Source organism: Myripristis murdjan, chromosome 6 (genome assembly GCF_902150065.1).
Source record: "Myripristis murdjan chromosome 6, fMyrMur1.1, whole genome shotgun sequence".
Classification (NCBI taxonomy): domain Eukaryota; kingdom Metazoa; phylum Chordata; class Actinopteri; order Holocentriformes; family Holocentridae; genus Myripristis; species Myripristis murdjan.
This window is the reverse complement of record NC_043985.1, coordinates 11,241,611-11,258,067: the sequence shown is the minus strand read 5'-3', so window position 1 is coordinate 11,258,067 and position 16,457 is coordinate 11,241,611. Positions and strand designations below refer to the sequence as shown.

The 16,457-nt window shown below is 40.3% G+C and overlaps 1 protein-coding gene across 1 annotated transcript in view; it reads left to right on the top strand.

The window, feature by feature from the left end:
- Positions 1-1,833: 1,833 nt before the first annotated feature.
- peak1 (pseudopodium-enriched atypical kinase 1) overlaps positions 1,834-16,457 on the top strand; it is a 147,718-nt gene continuing 133,094 nt past the window's right edge. The window contains exon 1 of the mRNA XM_030053859.1: positions 1,834-2,038. The gene's annotated coding sequence lies outside the window, so the exon portion shown is untranslated. The remainder of the gene's footprint in view (positions 2,039-16,457) is intronic.

Sequence of the window (16,457 nt, the reverse complement as noted above, 5' to 3'; positions counted from 1 at the left end):
TTTGAAATCAAGCAGCACAGTGCTACTTTGTACGTGAGAATGAAAAGGAGAAAATGTACCCTGGGCATGTAATTGATGATCTAATTAATTTGTTTACCAAAGATTGTTGATTGTAGGCCATAAATATGGTATTCTCAAGTTCCTATTTTGTTTTACATTATTTTATTCTAATTTATATTATTTACTTGGGCCAGCATCTTTGGTGATAACTTGTTCCTGCTGTGGTGTTTTTGCACTGCACCTCTCGAATATCTCTTATCAATCAAAATATGGCCAGTATGAAATCCTTCTTCACTGGATTTTCCATTGATTATGTCTGATTTTCTGTAAGTGGTGCTCTTCTCTTTTTCTGTTCAACCATGGTGGCTAATGCTACTCATGCGAACTCCTCCAGTTTACTCTAAACATACAGATGTTGCTAATGCTACAAACTTATCATGATTTTTCCTGGAAAACACCAGTAGGACACCAACTTTAAAATGCAGTTGTTTCGGTGAATGAGAGTAGCAGAATAAACATGAATCATAACCCTAACCCTAACCCATGACTCATGAATCTAATAAATCTTAGTAGGCATCTGCTGCCAGTACCAAGAGGAAAACTTATAGCAGGGGTGTTGAACCATGTACCATAGAGGGCCAAGAGGCGACAGGTTTTCATTCCAACCAAAAATTCTACCAGGTGATTTCTCTAATTAGTCCCTCCTCTCTGCTTGAAGGTGAGTTGATCAATGAAATCACCTAGTGTAGTTTTTGGTTGAAATGAAAACCTCCAGCCTCTTGGCCCTTCATGGCACATGGTTTGACACCCCTGGCTTATAGGCTACATGTATGCACATGAAAATGCGACAACTAAAAATGACACAGGATTAACAAAATAGGTTACTTCAATATTATGATCAGTACTCTCACTGGAACATCACATTTCAGCATTTTAGGTATCAAATAACCACTTTCCTGTGTATGTGCTTATATTCAACCTACGATTACGACAATTCCGACAGCACCTGAACGCAGCAGGAGATGAGGGGAATTCCTTTGGTCCAGTCAGTGGCATTATGAGAAACTCAACTCAGCACGTTTCAGTAAGTGTCATAGCATGGACACGCTATGGAGCGACGCTTAGTACATTTTTTTTTAATTTCCTCCTGGATGTGGGCTCATTTCCATCTCCATACAAACAGTTTTTTAATAACTCGACTATTTAAGTTCTTGTGAAGTGTGGCTCGATGTTTGTTTATAATCAGTGGTGTTTCGTTTCTTCACATACATTAAAAAAACATCATCCCATAGCTGTAGGCTCAATACTTTCTAGAGGAATGCTGCACAAAGCAAAAATACAAAAGCAGATAGTAACGGATGCTACGGGAGGTAAAATTCCATTAAGCAGCCAATAATATAGGCCTAGTGATGCACTGTTGGTCCACAGAAGTCCCCACATAAATATTATAAATAAATACTGCAGTTGTTATAGTGGAATTGTGTGTAGATGTGTTCTGAACAGTAGGTTGTAATGTTATTAGTGACCGGGTTTAGGATATTGATTACCGGCTATAATCAACTGCATGGGCGAGCGGCCTCAGTAACGAAACATTGTAATACACTGTAGTATTGAGTAAATATTCCTAGGGATTTAAGATGTGGCCACATGGTAGGTACTTTCGTGTTTATAACTGACCCATTGTACTTCATGGTACGGTCTTTATCTCCTTTGAGGTAACAGTGATATTCTACGATGATCTTTCTGACGTCTTGCGAACCTTGTAAATTGCGCGTTCATGCGGCTCTCCTGACCAACCCCTCTCTTCCTTTGCGCTCGCTCCCGCGTCAGGCAGGCAGGCAGGCTGGTGGAAAAAACTGCAGCGGCTGTTGAGAGCCACGCAGAGAGAAGCTGTGTACGAAAACCACTCGGACTGCTAGGAGTTGAAACACACATACACACCCGGATTTTCGTTATTCCTGCCGAGGAGGCCGTTGTCAAAACAGGATTATGGCAGTCAAGAGTTTGTAGTGTCGACGGGGAAGACTCAGCCGGAGAGGTATGGAAAAGTTCGCTACGGGTTTCTTTTTCCTTTATTAAAAGTGCCGCAGCCACAAGTCTCGTCAGTTTCATCTGGCTGCCAAGTTCCAGTTTCTACTGCAGGGGTGTGCAAAGCTTTTGCAACGAATAAAAAAATACTCAGTGTGTAGTAGCACTCGTTTTATGCGTCAATTTGTGCTTAATCGTGGGCGTAGAGATTATCGAGAACTTTGCTGGCCGTCGGTATGATTCATCTAATTGACTGTTAACCGCTCATTGCGTGGTGTCTTCTTGGTAATGTTGCTAGAGTCCGCTGTCACACCGATGGGGCAAAAACACTGGGAAAACTGAGATTTAGTCACTAATTTGACGGTGCTTGTGTTTCGTTGAATTTTAAAACAGTGTTTTACCTACACACTGTTTGGTATCAAGCCTATACCAAAACACAGAACACGCTTACGCATGTTTACAAGATGAGATAAGTCATGTTTACCTGGGGTCCGGGGAACCTCCAGTTGTCTTTGAAGAGACCCCAGAGTGTTCCCTGGAGGATGACATGGTTTAATTTCAGTGTTATATCATTCCCTAGATGTTGATGTAGTTACAGAATCAGGGAGGAGTGACGATATTTTTTTAATCAGAGGTTGAAGTGTCCCCACTGTGGTTTCCTCCTACCTATAGTATCCATAGACTTATGTAATTACTAGTGTATCAATATGCATTATGTCTCAACTGGGCCTCCTTTCAACATAGTCTCATCAAGCAGTAATTTGCGTTCCAATGCATATACACTATATTGCCCAAAGTATTCACTCAGCTATCCAAATCATTGAATTCAGGTGTTCCAATCACTTCCATGGCCACTGGTGTATAAAATCAAGCACCTAGGCACGCAGACTACTTCTAACATTTGTGAAAGAGCAGGTCACTCTCAGGAGCTCAGTGAATTCCAGTGTGGTACCGTGATAGGATGCCACCTGTGCAATAATTCCAGTCGTCAAATTTCCTCGCAACTAAATGTTCCACAATCAACTGTTAGTGGTACTATAACAAAGTGGAAGCGATTGGGAATGACAGCAACTCAGCCATGAAGTGGTAGGCCACGTAAAATCACAGAGAGGGGTCAGTGGATGGTGAGGTGCATAGTGTGCAGAAGTCGCCAACTTTCTGCAGAGTCAATAGCTACAGACCTCCAAACGTTATGTGATCTTCAGATTAGCTCAAGAACAGTGCATAGAGACCTTCATGGAATGGGTTTCCATGGCCGAGCAGCTGCATCCAAGCCTTACATAACCAAGCACAATGCAAAGCATCGGATGCAGTGGTGTAAAGCACGCCGCCACTGGACTCTAGAGCAGTGGAGATGTGTTCTCGGGAGTGACGAATCATACTTCTCCATCTGGCAATCTGATAGATGAGTCTGGGTTTGGCAGTTGCTAGGAGAGCGGTACGTGTCTGACTGCATTGTGCCAACTATAAAGTTTGGTGGAGGGGGGATTATGGTGTGGGGTTGTTTTTCGGGAGTTGGGCTCGGCCCCTTAGTTCCAGTGAAAGGAACTCTTAATGCTTTAGCATACCAAGACATTTTGGACAATTTCATGCTCCCAACTTTGTGGGAACAGTTTGGAGATGGCCTCTTCCTGTTCCAACATGACTGCGTACCAGTGCACAAAGCAAGGTCTATAAAGACATGGATGAGCGAGTTTGGTGTGGAAGAACTTGACTGGCCTGCACAGAGTCCTGACCTCAACCTGATAGAACACCTTTGGGATGAATTAGAGCGGAGACTGCGAGCCAGGCCTTCTTGTCCAACATCAATGTCTGATCTCACAAATGCACTTCTGGAAGAATGGTCAAAAATTCCCATAAACACACTCCTAAACCTTGTGGAAAGCCTTCCTAGAAGAGTTGAAGCTGTTATAGCTGCAAAGGGTGACATTATATTAAATCCTATGGTTTAAGAATGGGATGTCACTCACGTTCATATGCGTGTGAAGGCAGACAAGTGAATACTTTTGGCAATATAGTGTAGATTTAGGGGTCCTGGATATTAGGGCTGCACATGTGTTGGTTTGATGATTTTTTAAAAAATTTTTTTTTAACTTTTATGGATGGCCAGTCAGTATTGCCAACTAAAACAGGTTTAAAAAAACTCACAATACAGTTATATTTTGTTGGCATAGTCATAAGTCATATAAGCCACTTGTGTCCCAAGAGTTTTGCCTACCATTCAAGCCTTTCACCAAGAACACTGGTTTCAGCTTGCAACTTCCATATTGTTCAAACCCTATTTCATATGAAAATGCTGTAAGGCCCCCTGAACTAGAGTGCAGTCTTACGTTTATTCAGAAATTCACAGCAGTTTGCTTCCAGCTATGGTCAGACTTCCCATCCAGCTGACAGATGACAAGAGCCTGCCTACCCTCTTGGCAATGAGGCCCAATGAGGTTAGTTTTTAAAGAATTTGGCTGTGAAAGGGATGCATTCTTCAAGTGCAGGGCAGTGAAAGTTGAAATGCTTAACTTGCAGCGTGTTCCCAAACGATGCTGGATTGTTGGTGAACGAGATCTTCTTTGGCTATTTTTGCACTACAGGTGGCAGTGACAGAGATGTTTTATTTTTTCCTTTCCTTCCAGTGTGACAGGTGTGATTTTTTTTTTTTTTTTTTTTTTTTTTTGGAAATTCCATTTTTTAAATCAGGCAACTCTTGATGTGATCCATATCTAATACTTGGCAGCACAACTGGTCTGATCAGAATTCTTGTGGTTTAAACCTCATACACCACAACACAAATCTCTGTCATTGTCACTCTACATTGGTGCACTTAACACCTTTTAATGCCTGGACCACAGTTTCCCCAGCTTTTATCTTTACAGTGTATTGTCTTATAAACATGTGTATTGTTTATTTGTATGTAGGTGATATCACCGTAGAGGTCTATTCATATGGATTGCTAATCAAACATCAATCAGCACCGTTAAGCCAGTTAAGGATCTGTGGAAAGAACTGGAATTTAAATTGTGTTCACATTCAAGCCACATTTACTCCTTTTGCCTGTTGTGGAACTGCAGTTGTCAGTTCTTGCTTTTACATGCTCCTTGGCCTTGTTTTGATTACCACTCATGAGTTGACAGTGTCAACAAAGACAGATGTCTGACAATGTTACTTCTGCACATTTAAAGCCGATGAGAAGGCGGTTGAGAAGCTGGGATTTCAGGTTTGCCTGCAGATAAGCGTTCTATGGATGTTTTTTTCCAAAGTATGTGGGACAAATATTTGTTGAATCTTTTCCTACATTTTTGGGAGAGCATACCTGAGATTCTTTGCAGCGAACAACAGGCAAACAGTGTTTTGTCGTGATTCCTGAGCTTTGCACTTGACACGTTTGCAAAAAGTTCAGTGATACCACAGTAAGATTTGACATCAAAATAAGATTTTAGGATAAAGGTCTAAATGAAGTAAATGTCTCTTGCCATTTGTTGTTTAATGGCAACTGCTTGCCAGTCACTTGGCCACGACAAGTATTTTATTTACTTTTCACTTTTCTTTTTGCCTACAGACAACCAAGTGGGTTATTGATCTACTGTGCAAAAGCGACACCTATACAGTATGTGACATAGGCTACATTTCATTTTCAGATACACTTGGCTCTTTCTGTGTTGTGCAGGAATGTTATGGATGACTCGGTGGCCTCAGGCATATTGAAATGGCAGAGCAGTGGAACATTCAAAATCTGTCCCTTTAGACTGGGAATAGGGATGAAAGTGGCTCTGTTTGTCAAAAAGATCAATGGATCAGAGCCGAATTCAACCTGTAATTTGTTTTTCACATAGAGAGATAATGATTTACAAATATTTTTTTTTTTTTTGGGAAGAGCTACATAATCGTCTTCACAATTTGGAAGTTAATTTGTCTCTCTAATTTTAAAATGCTTTATTGAAAGATATTAAAAAAAATGTGTTCCAGTAAATGTTTGATTTGCTTCATCAATTAGAGTGGAATCTTTGTGTCTAAATTTGAGTTTTACATGTTGTTCTTAGACTGATATGCCATTTGAGAGAGATCAACACATGCTATTACAAAATGGCTTTTGGCTTTAAAGTAAACCATGATTTGGGTTAGTATGGAGCCATTGTAAGATATTCGCATAAAAAAAAAAAATAGAATGATCTTTCACAACATTTAGCAACATTTGGAGTTCGGCACATTCCTAACTCTAATTGTGTTATGGTGCATGCTTTTCTTCATTTTTACACAGCAGGCCCAACTGGGGCCTGCCTGAGCTGACTCAACTCCTTTGTAACTTGGGATCAAAGCACTAGGCCTGTTTGTTTATCAAGAAACTACACACCTAAGCTCAATTATGTTAGTTGGCTAAAAGATGCAAAAAAAAAAAAAAAAAAAAAAAAAGGTGTCTTAGAATTTGTTTTAAGGAATAAATAACAGCTAATCCCTTGGTTTGCCCTGTTCTGGAAATTGCTATTAACTATATGGAAATCAGTGAAGATACACAGCTGTACCAGAGTTGTAATTCACTTGGTATTGGATCAGTCTGCTGTGTTTGTGACTGTATGCTTGTGTACATGCCGGCTCTGAAACAGATTTGTGAAGGAAATGTGATGTGACACCTTGACCCTTTACCTCTCCCCCTTGCCCTTAGCCAGGGGTGGAGCAGAGGAACAGGTGTGACCCAGAGGTTAGGGAGCTGGAAAATACTACACACACACATGCACACACGCGCACGCACACACACAGATACACATACAAGCAGAGCCAGGAGCCAGTAAAAATACACAACCACCACCACCACCAAAGAATCAAAATTTTGGTTTCTCTGGTTTGTCAGCTGGCTGATGGGATTAATTAAATAGTGAGGCAAGATTTGTCTGTATCAGGCATAGTGGTGGAAATCAACTCATGAAACTGGCAGCCCTACCAAAGCCTCATGAGAGATTTGTTGTCAGTAGTCTATATATTTAATGAGATTGACAATTAGGCTACATGTCAATAGTTCAACACAACAATAACTTTACTTTGCTCAAACAGTGCAACCACAGCATTCAACCTTAGTTCAGTATTCTCCAAACGTCAACCTGTCTGCATGGTAAACAATAAAATCGTTCCTAAGTTTCACCATCAGGAATTTGGCTGTGCAGTTGCTCCTTCAACAAAACACTGCAGCTTTTAGAAGGTCACTTGGGCCAGATAAAGTACAGTTTGGGCTGTGAGCCATGTCTACAAACTTCAGCTCTATCTGTAATCAAGGCAAAGTATGAGCCCAAAAGCATTTTGTTTTGGGTCTCGGTTCTTGATATAATTCGCAGTGGCAGCTCCAGGTCGTGGCTTGTACAGACTGCATTTTGCAGCTGTCAGGCAAAAATATGGTACTTACTGGAGTCTTTTTTCCTGAATTAGAAACTCAGCTTTATTCCTTGATTGACAGGTATTCCTTTGTGAAAGCAAACGTTTTTATTTTTGGTTTCTTGGACTCAGGAATGATGGAACGTAATAAGCAGATGAAGACAACTGGCATGTAAAGGCAAACAAATTAAGTAAAATGCTGAAAGATGTCAAAGTTGTCATGTGGCCTCAGTGTTATGAGTCATTTCATGGTATAAGTCTTGTGTCTGTACCTTGGCAGAAGATGGTGGTTGATAAGGGAGCAGATCACAGTGACACAGGGAGCTCGTATCAAGCCGGCAGATATCTACTCCTCTCAGGGTATTTGATCTGAGAGATAGGGGCATTCATCACTGTCTTGCCAGCCTCTGTGGGCGTGCCAGTGTCTGAGCATGTGTGTGTCTGTGTGCTCATGCGAATACTGTATTCAAGTATCTATTCAGACATGAAACAGGCATGAGCCTGACAAAAGACATGTTTGAAGAGTGATTTTTACATGTTTAACTGGTCAGTTTTCATTCTATCAGATCCTACAGTGAGCCATTTTTCTCTTCCTACAAATGTGCTGATCAACTTAATTGAGTTTTCATCCCAAACCAAGGTTGAACATACACCTGCAGGTTAATAATGCATGGCCATTTATTCAGTCTTTATTACAAGAAAACTTGAACTTCGATTTAATGTTGACTTTGTGAGCAGAGAGTTGTTATCTGTGCGACCCTAACCCCAATAGATATGCCCATGCTGATAGGCTATTAGCTTAGGTGATGACCCTGAAAATTTTACTCTAATAGGCTATTAGCTGAGGTTATTGTTTGCTAATGGTGCATATGAAAATCTGCAAAATGAATCAATATGCATGTAGGCACGCTCATGATTTAGCTAATTTCACTTTAAGGACATTTTAGGATAGCATGCCAAGGGATCATTAATGTAGCTTGCCTCTCAGTATTACTCCTTTAATTGTCTCAAGTCGTCCTCTCTAAGTGGTTTTATTAGACAAGTGATTTATGGCCAGCAATATCTAAAAACTAATGCTTATTGCAGGTTTTGCATTAATAACGTGTCATGCATTATTCCAATAAGCCTCTGTGCCTCGGCTATTTTCCTATGCATGCATAAGAGGGCTGTTAGCACAGCTGATGACCTTAATGACTTAAGTCTGGTTAAAAGCTTGATGCCGCCCCCTCACCCCTTGTCAAACCTTGCCCTTTTACCAAAGCGTGTGATTAAACGTATGTCTCTGCCTCAAAGGGTAAGCCGAGTCCAACTTTTCAGCATATCTCAGACCAGCTTAATGGGCTGAGGCTGTTGGACGTGATTTAATGGTGTCAGCTTTTGTCTTTTTGAACTGAATAAAGGGTGCAGGATAGGCTTGTCCTACCATCGTCAACGTCCTGTGGGGTCCATAAAGGAAAGACAGAACCAGGGCCTATTGTGATGTAAGGACTTTTAATTATTGAGAAACAGGCCTCCAACCTTGTAAAAATCCCTTTCACATCTTGTTAATATCTGTTTAAATAAATATTTCACTCTCTTGCTCTCCCACTGTTACATTGGCTGTGATGTGCACTTCAGGAGGTATTTTGAGTTTAAGTTTTGTAATTTACCTTTTTTGTTGTATCCACTTTCCCTGAACCTTCTTTGTTCACCTATGCTTCAGAGTGATATCTCTTTAAAATTTCCCACAATGACTTGACTGAAACCCCTCAGCCAGCTCACCGTGACTTGTTGCATCCACTGAAAGCGTGCCTCTGGTTTCTTCATTGGCCAAACATCCTACATGCTCACTGTCTACATGGGAAGTGGGAGATTTATAAATGTGACATCATGTTGTCATGTTGAGACATCATGATGTCATCAGTTTTGCCAGTTATCTGCAGGAACAAGAAAAAAGACCACCAAACAACAATAAAATGGATCTAAGTGTTTTGGATGGGTACTTTAATAATTGATGGGTGTTGATAATGACAGAAGTACCAGTGGATGTTGCTTATAGCCAGTGGAAAATCTAACTGATCAGCACATGAAAGAAGTGCAATCTGTAGTCAGTGTGACTATATGTAATTTGTGCCAGTATGAGGCAGCATATCTGTAACAAGAGTTTGAGATTTTAAAATATGGTTTGACTTTCAGTTTGTGGCAGCCCTGCTTTTATTGTGGCAGGTGGTCACAGTAAAGCCTGTCAGTGGGAAACCATGTGATAATAACATGGCAGCACCCTACCCTTTTTGATGTTAAATGACCTGATGGAATACTTTTGTTTAAGAATCTCTTTTGCTGAAGGATTTCCTGTTGGCTTGAAGACCACCCTTAAAGTTTGGTCACCATTCCCAGTTGAGTAAAACTGGTTCCAGTGCCACTACAATGGGTTAAGTTTGAATGTTTTTGAAGGAAATTGCGGGTCTTGGCGGGGCTCAATAGTTGCAACAATGATTATAGATGAATTTGTGCCGAGTGTGTGTATTCACACACTGTGTGTATTCTGGCCTCAAATAGACTCTCTGACCCTGAAACCGAAGGCTTTGTTTGGCAATTGCCCCAAGGGTTTGTTCCAGCTGTGTTGCATTCCAAGCTTGCTATGTTCTGTTATATGTCAGGCGCCTGCTAACTAATAGACCAATAGATATGGGATAATAAGTAGTGCTGTGGGTGCATCCAAGAAGAGAGGTACTGTGGGTGCAGCCAGAAAGAAAGACACTGGTGCCCTCAATAGTTTTCAGAGGGGTTCCAGAGGCTTGCCAACAAAATATGAAAAAAGAAGTTGGGAAGTCAGCAATGGAGACTGTACATGGGTTTTGATAATTGGTTTCCCAGCTCCATAATTAAGCACTAAATCATATTTAAGAAAAATCTGAGATTGTGTTGGAGGAAAGGCTTATCAAATCAGTATCTATGACTTCATTACCATTGTGGATCCATAACCTCAAGGAGGGAGCTCCAACTCCAACTCCAACAGCAGCTCGGTTAGACCCTGGTCTCAGGAAATTGTGACCCCAGCTAACTCAACAATTGATCCTCATTCCTCTTCATTCCTGACTTGTAGGCCGACTCACTTCTGAAGATGCAGTTCCCTGGTGTTGGCAGTGCTTGTGTGTCACTTTCATCTCCTACAGCGCCTCTGTTTCCTTTCTCTAAATGAAAATATGGCAGGGGGCAGTGGTACTGTGGTGACATTTCAGAATCATATTTTTCATGGGTCTCATGCCTGAATCAACTAAGGGTCACGACCAGTGATTACTAACTGTAACATCAACAAAAGAGACTCAGTTGCAGTCAGTCCCGGTAGTAGAACACTGATTTTAGCTGCTGTAGATGTGCAGTCAATTCAAGTCATTTTCTAAGTTACAGGCATAATAATTATGCTAATAAAATCACCTTTAGCCCTTGAAGCATCCCCAACATGATGTTTCTCCATCTTAAATGCATTTTTTTTATCAATGGGACACCATTAGCCCTGAGCCCTGGACAAAAATCAAAGCATAAATATCAGCTACTCCCTTTAGCCAATGTCATTTTATTAGCCAGTAGGCCGATGGCAGTCAACAAGGCTCATATAGGTTGATACTGGTATTGTACTGATAAATCAGTGCATCCCTAAAATAGTTTCAATAGAAGGGGTATTTGTTAGATTATACTTGACTCTTGAGCTGCCAATTATCAGAAGATAAATCTTTGCTTTATTTCTATCATGAAGTCATCTAGACATTGGGACTGGGCAGAATGTCTATCACAGAGTTTTATCAGAACTGCAATCAAAGCATCTAATACTTCCTTCTGTCTGTGAACTAACACAGCTTACAGCCCGAGGCTGAAACTCGAGATAGCCAATAAAATCCTGACAATGCTTTGTGGGAGATCAAAATCCCAGGATGAATCTGGCTTCCAGTTTCATTTAGAACCAAAATGCCTTCAGGGTCAGTCCCACAGTTCTGCATTTCTGCTGATTAAATCTGGGTGTGGATGGGTATGGGATACAGCAAATTATTATGGAATAGAAATAAAACTGTCTAAACTGAATAACGTGGCATACGTCCACGTAGGTTGAGACCTCACCACATGAATACAAACATACATTCTCTCACACATAAATCTAATGCTGGCAGCCTGTATCTCTCTGACAGGTTTAAAATATCGCCTGGACCAACAGTGCTTCACCAGTCAAGCTTTTGATTCTCCATTAGAGTCTTGGCACCAGTCAGAAGGCAGGACCTACCACAGCTGCTGTTAGTTATTTACTGTGACTGATTGTTAAATCCACAGACGGTTGCATTGGAGTAAACCAAGTGCTATAGTTCCTTTGCTATCAGTGTGTAATGAAAAGTGTAACAGGTAAAATCCACACTCTTTCCAGGGAGAAAATGACCTTCTCTCAGTCTCAGGTTTACCGTTTCACTTTGAAACAAATTAAACTTTTTCTCTGCTTCAACTGTCTCAACTGGATTTTTTATTGGATTTGAGTCTGAAAGGAGAGTGTAGGTGAAAACATTGTTTTCATGTAATTGCATTGATGTACTGAATTCCATTTAAACTCGTGTAATCATCCCTTGTAAAATATGCAGTGATCTGTCTCCACAAGTATTTGTTTGAGTTAGGGCAAGGCCTCAGTGATTGGTTACAGCTATGGCAAGGCCTCAAAAATTTGGGTTACTCAAATGTGCAAGTGCACAGAGGGGTTCTCGCTTATGGCCAAGTTTTGACCTCACCAGCTCCCCCAGACTGGCCTCGCATCTAAAAATAATTTGCTGCATGTTGTACTGATAATCTCTCAGACATAGCTTGCTGCCATTGGCCTTGTTTACCATGGTGAACCTGAGCTCTGCCTGCTGTTTGGAGATTACTGGCCTGGATAGGGGCTACTTACATGAGTCTACATTATCTCACACATTGATCTGATGTACACACCTTTTCATGATGCTGTGTACCTGCATGCTATGTACAAAATATGTGTATGGAAGAAGTGGTGCAATCTGGAAGGCTTGATTATATGAGTTGAGATTTATTTATGTTTGTCGCACTTCAAGAACTTTTGCTAGCCACACTGAGTTTCCTCAAATAGTTTAGCTGTGGACCATGGAGTTTTATGAGCTGTGCTGTTAGGAATAAGAAATAATGTGGTTATTTTAGCTTAATTTTGCACATCTGCTTCATGTTTTTATGATGTATTCTTACATAGTCTATCCTTAATTTGCAACTTGAATAAGCTCAAGGGAATTAATATAAAGTCTCATAAATTACAGATGAGATGGATAGAGGCTGTGGGTGTGGTGCTTCTCCACAAATCCACATTTATTAAAGGCTGCTCCTGACACTGCAAATGTGTAAAACCTTCTACTGTTGTGAAAGCTAAACTAGGTCACCGTGACTCACTTCCCTCCAAATGTGAAATTTAGACTTGCCTTGCTTATCTCTTGTTCTTACAATGAAGTTCCTTGTCTTTTCATACTGTATTTAGTTTTATATTGCCTAAATACTTTGTAATTAAGCAGTAGACAGGACGGATACCTTTGTGCTTCAACTTTGGATGATTTGAGGTGTTGGTAACATTGTGCTGATTTTGAACTGTGATGCCCATCAAAAATACTCTGCCAGCTACGACATGTGTGCAGTGTGGCTACTATCCATTCACAGAGTTATGTCATACTGTATACAAAACAAAGTAACACCAATTTGTAGGTCAAAGCAATTTGTAGGTTTTTTTGGGGGTAGATACAAAACATTAGTCAAGTCAGCATAAGCCATAAAATGGGGATTTATTTTTATTTATTTATTTATTTATTTATTTTTTAATTTTCAAATTGGTGTAAAGCTCAAAAGTAGCCCAAAACACAAGTATAGGAAGTCTTCATTCCTTATATCAGAGTGGGGGGACCTTGACTCCAAGAAGTGGTGCTTACTGTGTTGTTTCTATAAAGAATAAAGTAGGAACAGATTGCATTTGGATTGAATGTGATTGAATCAAGAAGAAAGGACTGCAGAATCACAGTTGGAAGACTAAATTATTGGCTAAGAAATGAGCGATCATATTCCAGTGTCTTTGTCACCCAGCATTCCAAGGTGGTTATGGCATTGCACAACGTTCAGGATGAAAATGCACCCGAGTGCTGCGACTCACCACTGCAACTTGTAAACAAACTTCCCTGACTGACCTTGCCTGACACAGCATGACTCCTTTCCACAAATAATCGTCTGTGCCGAAATTAAATTTGCAGACTCACCCAAATTTCAAGTCACCCAGCTCATCTCAAATAACCTATCCAGCTCATGGACCCTCTTTTTAGTCTGTCACACACACACACACACACACACACACACACACACACTCACACACACAGACAGAGCCTTCCCATGCTGTGATCTCATTAGCAATATTAGTACATGCTGTATCTTTGCAACAATAACCCCCCCTGGTTGTGTAAGTGCTTGCCATTGGGCATGTGATCTGAACTACATTAAGCTCCAAATAGCAAAACACTTCCCGTTCCTTTGGATTGTGGCCCACAACCCAGCCCATACCACAGCTATATCAGGCTGGCAGGACGAGGGGTCCCTGGGCTTGCTGTTTGTAGTGGATGAGACAACTGTGATGTATGCGTCTGAGAATGGTGTGAAAGAGGGCATGTGGTACACTGAGGAAAGAAGAAACGGAAATCTTTTTAAGGACTGTGTGTTGCATGGATTTGACATGTTGCTTGTGTGCTTGCAAAGTGAAAATCTTTAAAGTTAAAGGTCCTACCGACTAGCTTCTCCCCCATGTTTTTCTCTGGCTGTTTCTCTGGCTCTGATCTTATACACTAAGGTTACAAGCTAAATGCCAAGTGTGTTTTATTTGTTCAGACAGAGAGACAAGACAGAAATGGTGAATGTTTGCAAATACAGATGTATCCAGGGCCTGCACATTGCTCTCTGTAGCTATTGAATTTGTGCCAGTACATCTTCTTCCCCATGGGCGGGTATTAGAGTGGAATACCTGTGAAAGCTCTAAGCGCTGACATGTGACAGGGATTTAGCAAAGATCAGAGCAAACCCTTCCTCTGTTTGTTTGTTTAAGTGGCAAAATAGCAAACTGCCTCTTACAAGGTGGAAACAGCAAGGATGAGGATTAAACTATTCAGTCTAGAAGAGGATACAATTTCCCATGGTCTGTTTTTGCATTTGGCATTGCAAATGTAAAATAGCTTTGTTTCAGTAGACATTTAAAACACAATTTAATAGCCATTGTTCTATTTTTTTTCTTATTAGGGTTGTTGTGCAACTACAGTCTGACACCAGCAGAGCTAGCTGACGTAAAGTGCCTTGCTTGAGGTCACATCTGCAGCAGTTGTTGAGAGGAGGAAGCATTGCTCACTCACACTCACATTTTCTCAGCCAGTCTGGGGATCAGGTAGTCCACTTTTCTGACCTCAAGGCTGTGGCAGTCCCATTTTTCATAACAGAGAGTTTGGCTTTCTTCAGCCATGTTTATGTCCTTTTTTAACATATTTATGACTATCATACAGTCTAACAGTATTTTTTGTTGTCGTCGTTCTTTTTTTATTAAGTAGATCTGTCTCACGATTTGACCAAAAATCAATTGGCATACGAAACTTTTATCCAAAATTATCTGTAATTATTTGACTTTTAATTTTATTTTTTAAAAAAGTTATTACTCTGTCAACCTTTTAATGAACATTTGTATAATTTTGTCTTTTCTGCACTAGAAGATCACCAGTTTTACTTTAAATTTGACTTAATGTCTTAATCAATGCAGAGAATAATCAGTTAGCTTGGTTAGTAATGGTAAATCTATGTGCTTCATTGTGCAACCCACTCACTTTCTCTCTCTCTCTCTCTCTCTCTCTCTCTCTCTCTCTCACACACACACACACACACACACACACACACACACACACAGACACACACACCCTACATCTGCCCACACACTCTCCTTTTAATTAAAGCTATCTCCTTTCTCCACAAGCTCATGGATCGCCTATTACACTCCAGCTAGTTACGTAAGACATGTTAATTTACTTTTACCATATGAGCTTGAATTAAACTAGTTGTGGAGATGAAGACAGAAGAGTGGATATGGATATTAATCTTGTTGAATGTAGCCAAATATAGCTTTTTGATTAAGCAAGTTGTCCTTTGTGCAACAATGAAGGACATAAAAACATTAAGAAAAGAGCTGTAACACAAATATTATGAGGACTTGTGTGTGTTAGTGTGCATTGTACGCATACCTAATACCTGTTCCTGTTTTATAAGAGAGTTCCCATTCGGCTTTTCTGCAGCTTTCTGCAAGGTTATGGGACATTTTGGCTGTAAATTGGTTCAAATGAATATTGAAAATCAGGATTTATGATATCCCAGCTTGCTCTTTGTTTTTTCATAATTGACTTTGCATTGAATGACAGAATTGGGTCTTGTCATATTTTATGTGAATAATTAGAGTGACTAGCATTTGTTTCCTTTCTTTGTTTCACCTGTAAATCTGTGGTTGTCTTCATTGCTGCAACTGGACTGTTGTAGCTGCAAACTTGATATCCACTTATGAGGGGCTAATGATTTTGTCTTCTGCCAAAGTCACAAATCAAGAATGGCAGATAATGATCACTGTGTAATACCAGGGTGTCAACGTGCAAAAAGTAAAAAAATAAAAATTTATGATCAGTTTTAGTATTATATTACCAAGAATCAAGCTGTTCCATGCAGATTCAGCATGCCCATATCCTATGTATTTCCAGAGGGACAACACTCCCAGTTTTATTCAGCACTCCAAATTGAGCTTTCCATTGACTGCCCGATGTTCTGACTTGTGAGTTTGAACTTTCCACCTCTATGCTGAATGCATCCCATTGCAAACAACATGGACACCCACAAGAAGATAGAAGAACACTGACAACAGTTAATGTTAGCTGCTATGGTAAAATAAAGACTACAGAGACAGAAGCTGAAGATTAAAGCTGAACGTGTTTTCAATCAAAAATCCAGTCAGAAAAAAAGCATTGATGCCGTTGTCTGCCATTTGTTGTGTTGCCACATATGGGCATTTT